The sequence below is a fragment of the Camellia sinensis genome, chromosome 12 (assembly GCF_055761805.1).
Source record: "Camellia sinensis isolate YWXY chromosome 12, ASM5576180v1, whole genome shotgun sequence".
Classification (NCBI taxonomy): domain Eukaryota; kingdom Viridiplantae; phylum Streptophyta; class Magnoliopsida; order Ericales; family Theaceae; genus Camellia; species Camellia sinensis.
The window spans coordinates 129,892,143-129,907,103 of NC_138972.1; the positions used below are offsets into that span (position 1 = coordinate 129,892,143).

Sequence of the window (14,961 nt, forward strand, 5' to 3'; positions counted from 1 at the left end):
CGCCGGAGGGCGTCGGAGGATGTATAACTGGTTGCTGCAACAATTGCTGGCCTCCCACCCTTCAGTGACCTCCCCGGTGATAAAACAGAGGTACCTGCCAAAAATGAACGAAAATCGTTGCAAAACGAATGCTCGGGGACCAAAACACGCAGTTCGGGGTCCCGAAAATGGGCTGTTAAGCACCGAAAGTGGCATTCGGCCACGAAGTGGGCTTCTCAGCCCCCAGTGTCCCTCAAAAGGGAGCAAATAGGAAGTATGCCAAAAATTAGAGCAATAGGAGATGGTTAAGCGGTCCCGAACCGAGGCACACGGCCTGACGGCTCCGAAAACCGGAAACCGGACTCCGAAATGGGAAAAATGGCCTACGGCCACCAAATGTAGCCTACGGACATTGAGAGATGGTCTACTGGACCTCTCCCTCCCCTCAGGAAAAGAAACAGAGAAAATCGAGTCTGGTTCGCAAACCGAGACAAGGTACAGAAGAGGGTTCGGAAGTCCGGAGACAGGGCTCACAGCCGCAACTCTGAAACTTCTGAACGAGAACATTATGCATCATCACCAAGCGCTCAATCGGTGACGTCTGAGTCTTAAGGTCGGTCAAAAATGGGGTGTCTACACAATGTTGTTCAAATTGTGAAATTAAATAAATAGATTCACGAATAAATTAAAAAAAAAAAAACCAAGAACACATGCTGAGAATTGCAACAGAAATACACAATACAATAAAATGGTAAAGAAAGCAAGCCGAAGCCTGCACTGTAGCAGTTTCCTTAAAACAAATTTTGCCGCCTCATGGGTTGAGTGCTTGAGGAATTCCGGCGTCTATCTTCCAGGATACGACGGTTAAAAACAGCTACGGCAGAAGCACTTTCTGTTTAGCTTAGTGAACAAAACCATGGCAGCACTCTCTCACTGTAGAAACTTTCTAGCAAACTGACTTGTAAAAAGGAAACAATAATTTTTGTGTTTGAGACTTGACAGGAGGGTCTCAATTTATACATGTATATGGGAGAGAGAAGAAGCCTTCAACCTTTATGCCCGGTCACTAATGCACCATTAACTTCTACAATAAAGACAGGAGTTACAAACCCCATTAATGCACTATTAAACTTTACAATAAAGGCAGAAGTTACAAACCTCATTAACTCTTTCATGAAGCTAACTTCATGGGGCAATTTCTCATTCAATTCTCAATGATTTTTGGGCATTCTATTTGCGGTGTAAAGATCTTATTACAAAGTATCTAGACCCACTTGGACCTAACACAATAGACGGTTGAGACCCACTTTAATATTTAATTAAAGTCACCAAAAAATCATTTTTTCCAACATGCAACACTTGCCTACATAATTATGCATGTTCCTGAGATCTTATTAGAGCAACGACACTTTTTTCAGCCAAGGCATTCACTTTCCATGATTCACTTTTTGGATAGCAAATTGCATGGAAATGGGTGTGGATAATTTGCATTCTTTTTGTTGATTACAAAAAAAGAAGAAAAATCCAAGAATCAAGAATTTATAATCGTTATGCATTAGATGAGCAACAAACCGAGCACGCCTATCAACTCTTCCAGCTAATTGGGTTTCATTGCATGAATCCTTTCTAACCATTGTATACAATATCGTGAGAGCCTAGGTGTGGTTCATATGATTAACAAACACGTGCCGAAGTAAGAACACAACCAATCATGCATAAATCCAAGAAACATGTATAAAACAGAAAATTTCAACACATAAAATTTACTTAAATGTGCCAAAACAAGGTTTAGAGAAGAAATAAAGCCCTAGCTCAAGAACACAACCACATTCCACATGACTTCTTTCCATTGTGTAATACAACATATTGAACAACAGCAGCTCAATAAAAAATACATTTAGCCACGCCAAATGGGCATGAATAAATATGTTTTGAAACCCATTAAATGAAAGAATGCATCAACAAGAAGCCATGGCAAATTAGATGCAGTTTTTGTATATAAAATTTACCTGCTGAGCAAGTCTCTAGGTATTTTTAGTTTGGTTTTAGAAAAATAAAAATAAAACACATGGGAGTGCACAATCAGGTAGATTTCAATGGGGGAAAAAAAAACAGAGATTTAAATTAATCAAAAAGCAACGCTTTGAGCCAATCAAGCATTGCACACAAACAGAGTACATAAATAGTTTTCTTGGGAACAAATCGAAGCAGCAAACAATCAAGAAAGATTTCATAAAAAAATAAAAAATAAAAACCAGATATTAATAAAGATTCATCTAGAACAAGAACTGAAATATAACCAATAAAAACCTTAAAACATATTCTTTCAATTTTATTCCCAATCAATCTGGAACCCAATTAGGTCTTCATACACTCACACACACTCAACCAGGTGTTTGTGTCAAGGCAATGGAATATAAGCCACAATAAAAGCAAAACAATGGATAACTAGGCTGAGACAAATTGAAAGGAATTCTGTTGTGCATCTTCCTGCCCATTAGTGGAAGAATTTCATTTAAGGTCAAACCATCATAAGGTATATTACATAGGAGAATTTTTAATTCGAAATAAAAACAAACTATCAAAGAGAGAAAGGGAGGAAATCCCAGAACTTCAGAGGAAGAGCTTTAAGTCAACATCTATGAAGCACGGGTACTCCAAAAAATGTTGTCGTACAAGTATCGAGTCCTTCCCAGGTGTAGGTACGCGTACCGGTACGGTTGTACGCATACTGAGTAGGCCAAAAACGCACTGGGTATGTTTATACGATAAGTATATGGATGGGTACGCCATGGGTACGTTTTGGATACTCCGAGATAAAAAATGAGATTTTTTATAAATTAAAAGGTACCGGAGCAATTTTTATGTTTATTTTAAAGAATTATAAAAATCTAGGGTTCTTTTGTAATAAATAAAACATAAATAAAACATGAAACCAAATAAAATGAGGGTTCTTTATTCTTTCTATCATTCGATCATCTCAGCTCCTTCCATATCTCATTCCGAAATACTCCAAGGCTGAAGAACTTCGAAGGTGCTAGGGTTCCATGTCTATTCGGTCATCTCCTTCCAGAAGTACTCCCAAGAGAGTCTGAAGAACACTTCGAAGGTGCGATTGAAAGGTTTAATCGAAGGTGCTGCTGATTGATTCTCTCTCATTCGAAGGTGCGATTGAAGGGGTAAGTTCATCTTCGATTCTTTCCCCTTTTCTTCTTCAATTCTTTATCCTCTTTCTTTCAATTTTTTTTCTTCAGATTTTTGTGTTGTTTCTTCGCTGCAAACGATCAATTCTTCTTTTCTCTTTGGTTTTCTCTTTCTTTGATCCTTCATCTTCTTCTTCATTTTTCTTGAACTCATTTTTTTTTTTCTGTTTCTGATATATGTCCAGATTTGTTGAACTAAGATCTGTCATTTTTTTTTTCTGATATATGTCCAGATTTTTGAACTAAAATCTATCCAGATTTGTTGAACTAAGATATGCCCTTTTTCTTTTTTTTTTCTTCTGATATATGTCCAGATTTTTGAACTAAGATCTGTACTTAATTTTTTTATTTATTTTATGATATATGTCATATATATATGTAATATGATATTGGTTGTAAAGCTTGATGACAAATTAAAATAACTTGACATCTTAAATTCTCTTTTGTAGCAGTTTATTTTGAGGGGGAGGGATGGGGGTTTTGTAACTGAAAAATAGAGCATTAATTTGTGATGCATAACCATTGGTTTTGAGTTAAGTTAAGTTATCTGTCTGTTTCCACATTGGTTAATTTCCTTGCAATGCTTGATGTTGTGGGTGGATATGATTGGTTATTGTTTCGTTGTCTTTCATGAACTAAAATTGAGAGATACTTTGTAGGTCAATATGGGAGTCAGATTGAAAGGTGTTGTAGTGTCCTTGTTCTTGTCATACTTGTCACTGAAATAAATTATGATCACAGATTCACAGTGCATAACATGTCAAAGTGAGATTTCACAAATATTATAAAAAAATATCTTGGCATATTTGTCTTTTAGTTTTGTTGTTCTCTTTTTAGTTTTGATATTTAATTTTAATTTGTAGGTTGGATCCTTTAACCATAATTATAAAAAAAATATCGGGGTACCGCAACCGTACCCGTACCCGTATCATACCTTTTTGGGATCTTGCCATATCGGCGTACTCGTACCTGCACCCGTACCGTACTCGTACCCGCACCCGTGCTTCTTAGCTCAGCATCAATCTTACATAAACTCAACAATCTCTAAGATGTAAAGATTAAGAACATTACCAAGAAATTTACACTATCAACTTAATAGTGAAAAAAAACTATAAAACTATCAAACAAAAAAAGAAGAAGAAACATTCTAGAGAAGTTATGGATGACATGTAAACTATGTTCACATGGTTTTGCTTATAAACTGTGTTCTTGAATTCCCTCACTTCTTCCCATATATGCCCTTTTAAAAGAGAAAATAGATTACTACTTACTTTAGGAATTCAAAATTTAAACAGAAGCAAAGAAACAAATTAATTGGCAATAACCCTCAATTAATTGGCACTTGAACCCCTCTCAAAAACTTCATAGTAAAACAATCCAATTCCAGAAAATGTAAACAAATTACATACTCTCCAGAAAATGTAAACAAATTACATTTTCTAGACAGCCAAAAACAAATACAGATAGCAAAATAGAAGAAGAACTTTGAAGAGAGAAGAGCAAAGCCGTGGCCTTGGTATTGGCAGAGATGGGTTGTTGTGCGGTGGTCAACAACGAACATTACCAAACATGGCCGAAGTAAACAAAATTGAGCAACATACAAAATTGGATGTAGGAAGCAAAATAGAAGACGAATTTTGAAGAGAGAACCAAAACCCTAACCTTGTTATTGGCAGAGATGGGTTAAATTAGAAACCTGTGACAGTTCAAAAAAATAAAACCTATCAAACATCTAGATTCTTAACAAAGCCCTAAAATAACCAAAACACTAAAGCGGGAAAAAAGACTTACCTTGCGAGCTGAGTTAGAGACACAGCTCGACAAAGAGAGAAGGGAAGAGGGGGGAGAAGCAGAAATCGAGTGAGAGACAAGGGGAGAGGCAGAAATCGAGGATTGGAGTGTAGCATCGGGAGCGAGCGAAGAGAGAGGGTAGGAAAGAAGAAGAACAGAGAGGAAGATACAGATAAAGGGGGAATGGGGAGGAGACATGGGTAGGTGGGAGAGGGAGAGAGCACAGAGTGTTTGGGTGGGAGAGAGCACAAAGTGTTTGGGAGAGAGAACACAGAACACAGAGCACAGAGCGTTTGAAAATGTCCTGATACATTTTATTTATTTCAAAAAATTATATAAATTTTTTTTATAAATTTTCAAAAATCATTCTATTTATTATATAGATTTTTATAAAGACATGGCAAATGGATGGGTTTGCACGAGTCAAAATAAATTTTGTATTAAAAATTTGTTTTAGTTTTTAAAGGTTATTTTCTAAGTTTTTAATCAGTATTTTTTATTTTACAGAATTTTTTCAATATTTTAATCAATTAAAAATACATTTTTTTAAAATACATCTAAAAGTAAAATATTTGTGAACAAATATTAAAAAAATCAATAAATATATATAAAAATATACGGAGTTTTCGTATCTTTTTAGAATTTTTTGTGTATGGTGATTTTTTTAGTAATTTTCTTCATGAATATTATACCTTTAAAGTTTATCTGGATTATGTGTATCTAAAAAGTAAAAAAATAAATAATTATTAAAATATTAAAATAGTTCACTAAAAATTCAAAAAATATGAATTAAAAATTAGAAAAATAGTTTTCGAAAATTGAAACAAACAGAATCGATCCAAACCCACGTATTTAATAAATGGTTTTAAATGGGTTGGACGGAGGTGGTGTGTCAATAGTGGTAATGGAGAAGAGGTGGTGGAGGTGGAGTAGTGGTGGTAGTGGAGAGGCAACGGTGGAGGTTGAGTGGCGACGGCAGCAATGGTGGTGGTAGTCGTTGTGAAGTAAGGCGGTGGTGGTGGAAGAGAAATGGTGGCAGCGGCTATAGTAGTGGTAGTGGTGGTGGTGGGGTAGTGGTGGTGGAAGTAGTATAGAGGTGATGGTGGTAGTGGTGGTGGTGTAGTGGCAGCAATGGTGGTGTGAAGATGGTGGATGAGAGGTAATGGTGGTGGTGGTGAAGTGGTGGCAGTGGCAACAGCAGTGGTGGTGGAAAAGAGTGAGTGGTGGCAGTGGTAGAGTCGTCATAGTGGTAGTGAAGGACAGGTAATGGTGGTAGTAGAGTGACGACGGTAGTGGAGTAGCGGCGACAGTGGTTGTGGAGTTATGGCGGTTGTGGTGATGGAAATGGAGAAGAGGTGGTGGCGGCAGTAGCGACGGTGGTAATGGATCTGTGGCCGCAGAACTGGTGGTGGTGGTGGAGCGTTGGCAATGGTGGTAGAAAAATTCCATTTAAACAGATTTAAACAGGTACTCATGTCTAACCCAAAGAGGGCTTCGCAAGATAGGAACTGATTTGGGCAAACAAATAGGGCTTTACACTTATAACATGAAACGGTGTCGTTTTGCATAATAAAACTACAGAAGACGAAGTTATTTCCTCACGGAAAATTTTTACAATGGTGGCGAAAATTTTCGTCACCAAATTGGCACCCAAATCTCCCACCAAACTTTCCAAGGGCGGGAATTTATTTTGTGATGAAAAAAAATATATAGAGACCGAAAAAAAAATTCGTCGCCTATTGTTTTATTGATTTTAAGCATTTAATGACAAAATTTCATTTTCCTCTTTAAAAATAGTACAATTGGAGACGAAATCTTATTTTCATCTCTAAAACATGTAATCCTATTTTTGTCATACGTTTTTGTCACCAAAGACTTTTTTTGTTGTAGTGGTAGTGTTGCTACTGTTTGTTGTTGATCATTTTATCTTGAGAGATAGACGTCCACAATCTAAAAGTACCGTGAAAAGGACGAACCTGTCTTAAGGACACAATATTAAATACTAGACTTAATCAAAATTTTGTTCAATAAATACATAAGTCTCTCTTCTTTCTTTATTTCTTTTGTTTGTTGTTAAATACATAAACATTATTTATTCTTAATACAGTGAAGATTGTCCAACAAAAAAATAATACGTGAAATAGAGCATAACCATTTTACTATTTCTGCTCTCAAATTATACAAATGCTTCCCCATTCAACAATAACTCTTCCTTAATAAATAAAACATTGAACAAAATTTTTTAACATCTAGAGGAGGATGAGGTTTTTTGACTCAATTTTGGGTTGATGAGCACGACTTGACTAAAAGGTTGAAAGATTTTGTTACTACATCAACTATGGCCCTATTTGGGAAGGATTATTTAGATTAAAATAGTCAATAAAAATAAAATAATTAATAAGATAATTTGTCACATTCAATTCATAATCATTTCATTTTTTTTCTCACAATTTATCAAATCAATTGCAAAAAAAAAAAAAAAAAACTATCTTTTCAAACACAAATTTTTTGGCCAAATTAAAATAATTAAAAAGTCAAAAAAACTAACTATAATAGCTAACCTCTCAATGGAGACCTATATTACTCACAAATCTACATTCAATCTCACGCAATTGGTTTAAATATATTGGGTCTTGTCCTAAATATTAAGACCAAAGCCTTACTTGTACCCAAAGAATCAACAAGGCCTTATCAAATAACAAGATTACATGCAGAATTGATAACATAATTAACTATATAAAATAATTTTAATCATGCATATTAGATTGTGGATCCCATTATAAATGATAGTTTCATTCAAATTACTCCACTTATATTTTATATGATTGATTCTGTATCTGTAGACTTGTCTTGTTTGGTTTTAAAAAATTGAGCAAATATTTTCAGAAAATTAAGGGTTTTTTTTTTTTTTTGGTGTGTGTGTTTTTAGTCAAAAATTTTACTATTTTATTATTATTATTAGTTTTTAGTTTCACCTAACCTAAATACACTAAAAAAGTATAATATTTATGGAAAAAATCTGTAAGAAAATTTTATAATAATTAGTTTCTATTATACCCTAATATAAGTTTATTAAGAAAGACAATACACATTAAATTTTAAAATAAATTTTTTTTTTCCCAAATAACATTTTTCATATTCAACTCTCTTCATCTCTTTCTTTAAGTTTTCAATTATTTTATCTTCATTTTCTTCTCATTCCAAAACTCCAATTCATCCCACTCAAACTTATCATTATCATCAATATCATTATCATATAGATATTTTACTTTATGTTTTTGGATGGTTTGATGTCACAAGCAAAAGTAACCAAGTTCTTGTCTAATTAAGCATCGGCATTGGGACAGACGGTGAAACCACAAGCGGAGTAGCCTGAAAAGATGAAGCTATTGTTGCAAACCTCTTTGCATCTCTGGTCACTTCGATTGCTATCTAAAAATCAGAGAGAGAGAGAGAGAGAGAGAGAGATATTCACTTTGCTTGGTTCCCATTTTTAAAAAACAGTTTTCAGAAAATTCTACACTCTTATTTTCCGTGTTTTTTTGTTTTTACTGAATTTTTTAAATATTTAATGCAATTTTTTTACTTTTTAGACAACCTAACATAAATACACCTAAAAAATAAAAAAATTGTAAAAAATTTTTTTTAAAAATTCACTAAATACCAAAAATACAAAAAAATACAAGAATTTAGTACATTTTTTGTATTTTTATGTATTTCTTAATTTTTTAAAATATTTTTTCACAATTTTTTTACTTTTTAGACACATCTAAGTAAGGTGTATCTAAAAAAGTAAAAAAAAATGTTTAAAATTTTAAAAATATTCACTAAAAATAAAAAAACACGAAAATCAAAAAACTTAGTTTTTAAAAAACTTAATCCAGAAAACTCAAACCAAACACAGTGATTTGAATTTAGGGTTCAAATTATCCACAGATCGATCGTTCGGTTCCACCAGAAAACCAGCGTTTCTCAATCGATTCGTTTGGTTCCTAATTTTTATGGGGTAAATTTGCTATATCGATTCAAATTTGTCTGCACTATATAATCGATTGTAGAACCTAGTTGTTACTGAATCGCATTATGTCATGAGTTATTGTTTGATGTACATGGATTTAGATCTATGAGAACCTCAGAACTGTGATTTTTTGTTGTTTATGGTTTTATTTCATGTGGATTCTGGTTATGGATTTGAAGTTTTGAACCAAATATCCGTGAAAGAATTCAGATATGTGCGAATTATGGAATTAAAAGTTTTGGCCGGTCATTAGTTTGGTTTATATATAATTGAGTACAGATTCCGATGAAAATGTATTGAATTTCGCTGTTTTCTTGTTACCGTTGATTTTGATGAAAATTGGAGGAATCTAATGACTATTTGGTATGTATGAAAAGAAAAGTTGTTGACAGATAACTAAGAAACACTGATATAGCGCCGTTACAGTGCCATTATGGCCGTTAAATTTCTGTTTTCAACCGACTTTGTATATAAGATACTTTTTATTATTTTTTTATTTTTTAATATAGAAAAGACACATATAACTTATGCTGAAACCTTAGATCTACATACTAAGTGTCTAATCCTCAAGTTCTAGAAGATTTTGAGTTGCTTTCAAGGTTAAATGAACTTAGTTCTCTTTTATTTCAATCATTCATTAATTTTGCTCATTAATCAACAAACTTCCTTTACATTATCACGTGATTATTTACTTATACCTATTGATTATTAAATTATATCTATTTGGTTTCAGATTAAATTTGTTAGACAAAACTTGGATATCATGTTATGTATTTTCACATTAGTACGTTGGCATTTGTATTACGAACTTATGTTTATGAGACTTATCATTTTAATATTAAACAGGTTTCATAAATTTTTTTTTTTTGGTCTTCCCATAACCGGGGGGGTATGTCCAAAAAAAAAAAAGCTACTTAAAAGTGGTGTAAAAAGTAGTACATATATATAGGATCATGTTTTAAAAATTAAAGAAAATCCACCAAAAACTATCCTACTAAATGTGATTATGAAATAAAAATGTGTATTAGTATTGGTAAGTTTTTCAGAATTTTTGTGAACAAATAAAAAATTTATAGCTCCGATTGCCACTAGCATTACCCTGCGACTGCTACACCCTACAACCATGTCAAATCCACCGTTATTGGTGGCGCTTACTGTTCCTTAATACCTTGGAAGGACTTCAAAAGATTCTAAAGGTTTCTTTTCTCTTCTATTTTTTCCTTTTTTTTTTTTTTTTTTTTTTTTGAAGGTAAACATAGCTTTTGTGAAAAATTATTATTCTCTAACCCATATTAACCCAACATTTTGACTCTTTGAATCGTGGATCTGCCTGGAAGATCACACAAGCTATTATTCCTTTTGGTTCTTGGTGAGTTGTAAACCTCAACTATTTTTTAATTCCACCTATAATCTCTACCCTTGTCTTATCAACCATAAACCTAAGAACCAAAGCCTAGCCCTCTTTTAGTAAGAAGCATAGAGACTAAAGTGGGAGAAAATGGGATATCAACACACGGACATACGATATGACACGAATATGCTGACATGACAACTGTCAAAAAATGTAGGATATGACACATGAGGGACATGCACAAATTATATAGTTTTTTTTTATGTTTATTATGTGCCATATATTTGAGTATCTCATTAAAAGATAATTAAGATAAAATGCAATATAATACCATGGTTTTAAATATTGCCTGTCATATATCGTATCGGCCAATATGTATCGGGATTTTGGACTTCCAAATACCATTATTTACCAATATATCGGCTGATAAACTTATATTGCCCATTATCAACCGATATGTGACCATATCACTTATACGGATACTAATTCTTAAAAGTTTGAATGAGGACTGATTAATAAGTATAAATCTATATTGTTTTTTCTTTTATCATTGTATCTTCTAAGCCATTTTGGCCAAACTTATAATGTGTTTCATGTGTGTTAAGCAATGGTCATATGTGTCGCCCAAGTGTCCACAGCGTGTTTGGGTCAAAAAATAAATAAATAATATGACACATTTGGACTTGTGTCCGACATGTGTCGGGAAATGTCTGATGAGTGTCAATGTCCAACACATTTCTGACACGAACACACCGCCTTAGAAGTGTAGTGCTTTGTAGCTCTTTTTCTTGATTGTAGGTGATTTTAATGTGATCATTAAGGTTTCATCCTACAGCGTGGCCTATGCGTGTTATAGAAGGCCTCCTCTACCACTAACTCCTCCATAATATCCTTGAAAGAGCCAAGTAATTGTTTGATGGAATTGGTAAGAAAAGGGGAAATATGGTTTCTTTGTTGGATACCACTAAATAAATTATTTCCTCTAGAAGTCATGCTGAAAAAACGGGAGTCATAGAATTTCTCTAGGAGCTTCTTTGTATATGTAATTATAGTTATAGAGAAAGTTCATTGACTGCTTGTCTACTACTTGCCTCACGACATGATTCAATTTTATAAAGGCCACATTTCTGACTTGATAAGACCATGGATTATTAACTTACTCCTTGAATGAGTTGATAGATATTGCATTAATAGAGAGTTTTCGACTATGGCTTAAGATAATAGATATCTTTACAAAAATGCTATAGACCTCAAAAGAATTACCAAATGTGAGTACTGTATAGCATTGCTCATATCTTTAAAGAATAAAAACATCAACTGTATCATCTTTGTTCATAAAGCCTAGAATATTTAACATAGCCTGTGGTTGTTTTGATGGATGCCACATAAGTTGAAGTAGTTTGAACAACTACTTGTTGCTTTTTACAATTGTGTTTGATAAAACCATTGGTAGCATACTTGATTCTTTCAAGTAGAGAGTAGGGGTGTTATTAAGAGAAAGCATTAGGAATTGACGTATAGGACTTATTGTAAGCTGAAAGCTGATAATCAAAAAGAAGAAACCAAATGCAACCATCCTCCAACTTTTATATAATAATTATTTTTTTAAAGCTTATTTAAGCTACTTTTGCCTAATAAATTGTAAGCAGATGTCGCAGTAAACAGTCTGGCACAAACTCCAGAATAAAAAATGTTATAAACAGCTTAGATAAGCTGCACAAAACAGCCCCCATAATATTGAGATTATTGCACTTTTTAACTAGTTAAAGTTCACTCCATACTCCATAAATGTATTCACATAATGTGGCATGTTTATCGTGCGGTTTTTGGGAATTTAAAACCAATAGGTTTGGCCAATTTGATTCAGTGTTTTGTTTGATTTTTACAACTTGCAAAAGCTTTTGATTTTGTGCTCAGGGGTTTTTATTTTGAATGTAGAATCTCTGGGAAGATCTTTAGTACAGATCGGCACCATCCATATTCTCGTCATTGTTTTCATTTGATACACTTATCATGAAGTATTTGGAATACACTCCTCTTGATCAGTAATTGTTAAACTTTATATTTTAAGCAGAAGCATGCTAATACACTTGATTGGGTACAGTCCCTCATGCGGTTTGATCAGTATTATGCTCTTATCATCTTTTTTTTTTTTTTCTTCTTTTAGTTTTTTTTTGTTACTTTTGTTCCGTTTCCTTTGTATAGTAAGTGGTAATTTGTTATGTCATCCAGTATAAATGATTTCTTAAGTCATGTAAATCTTGGAGAGCGTACCATCAAAGGATGCCTTGAAGCTTACTCTTGTAAGACAACTTGTGATTCGTCTTTTTTGCGTCTTCCACCCCCCCTCCCTCTTATTTGTTAAATTTTGAGTTGACATATATTTCGTTTGTTTTGTGCTTTTTCCCAGGCAAACATACGGGAAGTGATAAGAAATTGTCTCTCAGGTTGGAGCATGAGGTAATTCAGATTTATGTAGTTTATTTTATCCATGGAACAAAATTTCAGTTTCTCCCCATTGGAGTAGTCGCAATTTTTTTGTTTTGAGGGGAACTGGAATGAAACACTTGTGAAATATTGATGTTTTAGTATTCATCAAAAAAAATTATTTAGTTTAGTTTATCCATGGAACAAAATTTCAATTTCTTTCCATTGGAATAGTTGAAATGTTTTTGTTTTGAGGGGAACTGGAATGAAAAACTTGTGAAATATTGATAGAAAAAAAGAGGAGGAGAAGAAATAAATATTGATGTTTTCGTGTTTCCATCAAAGCACAGTGGAGCATAGTGAAACACGCCAAAATAGTAAAAATTGTGTTGATATGAAATCTAGAATCTTTCATAAATGTTATTTTACTTTTTTATTCTTTTCTTTTAATTTTGTTTTTGAAACAAAAACGATATTGTTTGCACCAACCTTTATCCCTTTTGTTGCTTCTTTCATATTTTTGAACATTTTGAAACATTAAAAAATGTACTATTTCCATGCTAAAAAAGACAACAATATCCAATTGAAATCTTAATCCTTGACTATATCTTTGTGACGTAGCCCAACCCTCTCACATACCTTGATTAAACTTTCCATTTGTAGTTTTATAATTTAATATTTAGCAGTTATGATCTTTGCATATTAGATAATCTTCATGACTGGTTTCTTTACTGTATGCCTACTTCATTTCTCTCATTTTCATTCCTGTAAAATGGAAAGGTAAGAACAAGGATAAAATTTTGTACCCATCGAACTCAAGAACTATAGCTCTATAGTAATGACAGAATATATAGGAGCTCGGCCATTTAAGTTTATAATTGAACTTATATTGCTCATAAATGTAGTAGTACACTCTCATGTTATACGGATTTTTTGGATACATGTAGTGGACACTTGAATGAGCGCCACTACAGCGACAATAAGTCTCGCCAAGTGTAGTAGATTGACACAAAGAGTCAACCGGAGACAAGAGATTTGATTATGGCCTGGTTTGACATAGTCCATATTCATCTTGCAATTCCTATCAGCAAAACCACAATCACTGGTTGGTCCATCTGTAGTTTCCAACACCCAAAAATGAAAAAAATATTAACAACACATTAGAGTAACTAAAAATTACAAAATTCATGATCTTTTAATAATAAAACTAGAAATGAGAGAGAGAGAGAGAGAGAGAGAGAGAGAGAGAGGTGTTACATCTGGATTGAGCGAAGAGGACAAGAGACAGAATGAGAATAGAAGCCCATACAAGCTTTGTTGAAGCCATTTTTTCTTCACAATCAGATTACGAAATGATGAAAAAAAATGATTGGGATGTTAGCCTATTTATAGAGCAATGCAAAATCTTAATCCTTGACTATATCTTTGTAATGTAGCCCAGCCCTCTCACATACCTTGATTAACTTCCCATTTGTAGTTTTAAAATTTAATATTTAGCAGTTATGATCTTTGCATATTGGACAATCTTAATTAGGCCAGTCTATTAACTTTTTTGCTTACACATTTGTATATATATATTTTTATTCGAGATCTTCATGGGTTTAAATTTGTTTCTTTGCATATATGCAGTGAGTACCCTGAACCCTAAACCCTAAATCCTAAATCCTAAAACCCTAAACTCTGAACCTTAAACCCTCAACCCCAAAACCCTACAACCTAACCCTAAAACACTAAAACCCTAAACCCCAAACCCTAAACTCCAAACCCTCAACCTTAAACCCCCTAAACCCTAAACCGTATTTTCGTCTTTTCTTTTAATTTTGTTTTTGAAATAAAAAAGATATTGTTTGCACCAACCTTTATCCCTGTTGTTGCTTCTATCCTTTTTTGGAACATTTTGAAACATTAAAAATGTACTATTTCCAAGCTAAAAAGGACAGCAATATTCAATTGAAATCTTAATCCTTGACTATATCTTTGTAATGTAGCCCAGCCCTCTCACATACCTTGATTAACTTTCCATTGGTAGTTTTATAATTTAATATTTAGCAGTTATGATCTTTGCATATTGGATAATCTTAATTAGGCCAGACTATAACTTTTTCGCTTACATTTATATATTTTTTTTATTTGAGATCTTCATGGGTTTAAATTTGTTTCTTTGCATATATGCAGTGAGTACACTAAATTCT

General features: G+C 33.3%; 2 long non-coding RNA genes across 3 annotated transcripts in view; one reads left to right on the top strand and one right to left on the bottom strand.

Annotated features, from left to right (window-relative positions):
* Nucleotides 1-699: 699 nt before the first annotated feature.
* LOC114276962 (uncharacterized) lies at nt 700-5,290 on the bottom strand. Its single transcript, XR_003634434.2, has 3 exons — nt 4,974-5,290; nt 4,845-4,878; nt 700-1,063 (listed from the first exon to the last, which is right to left on the bottom strand). It is a non-coding gene; the product is annotated as an uncharacterized LOC114276962 (long non-coding RNA).
* Nucleotides 2,928-14,961, top strand: part of LOC114276963 (uncharacterized) — a 55,032-nt gene continuing 42,998 nt past the window's right edge. The window contains exons 1-3 of one of the 2 annotated variants that reach the window (XR_014347174.1): nt 2,928-3,158; nt 12,575-12,645; nt 12,753-12,802. This is a non-coding gene — a long non-coding RNA (uncharacterized LOC114276963). The remainder of the gene's footprint in view (nt 3,159-12,574; nt 12,646-12,752; nt 12,803-14,961) is intronic. The other variant, XR_014347175.1, reaches the window with a different exon arrangement.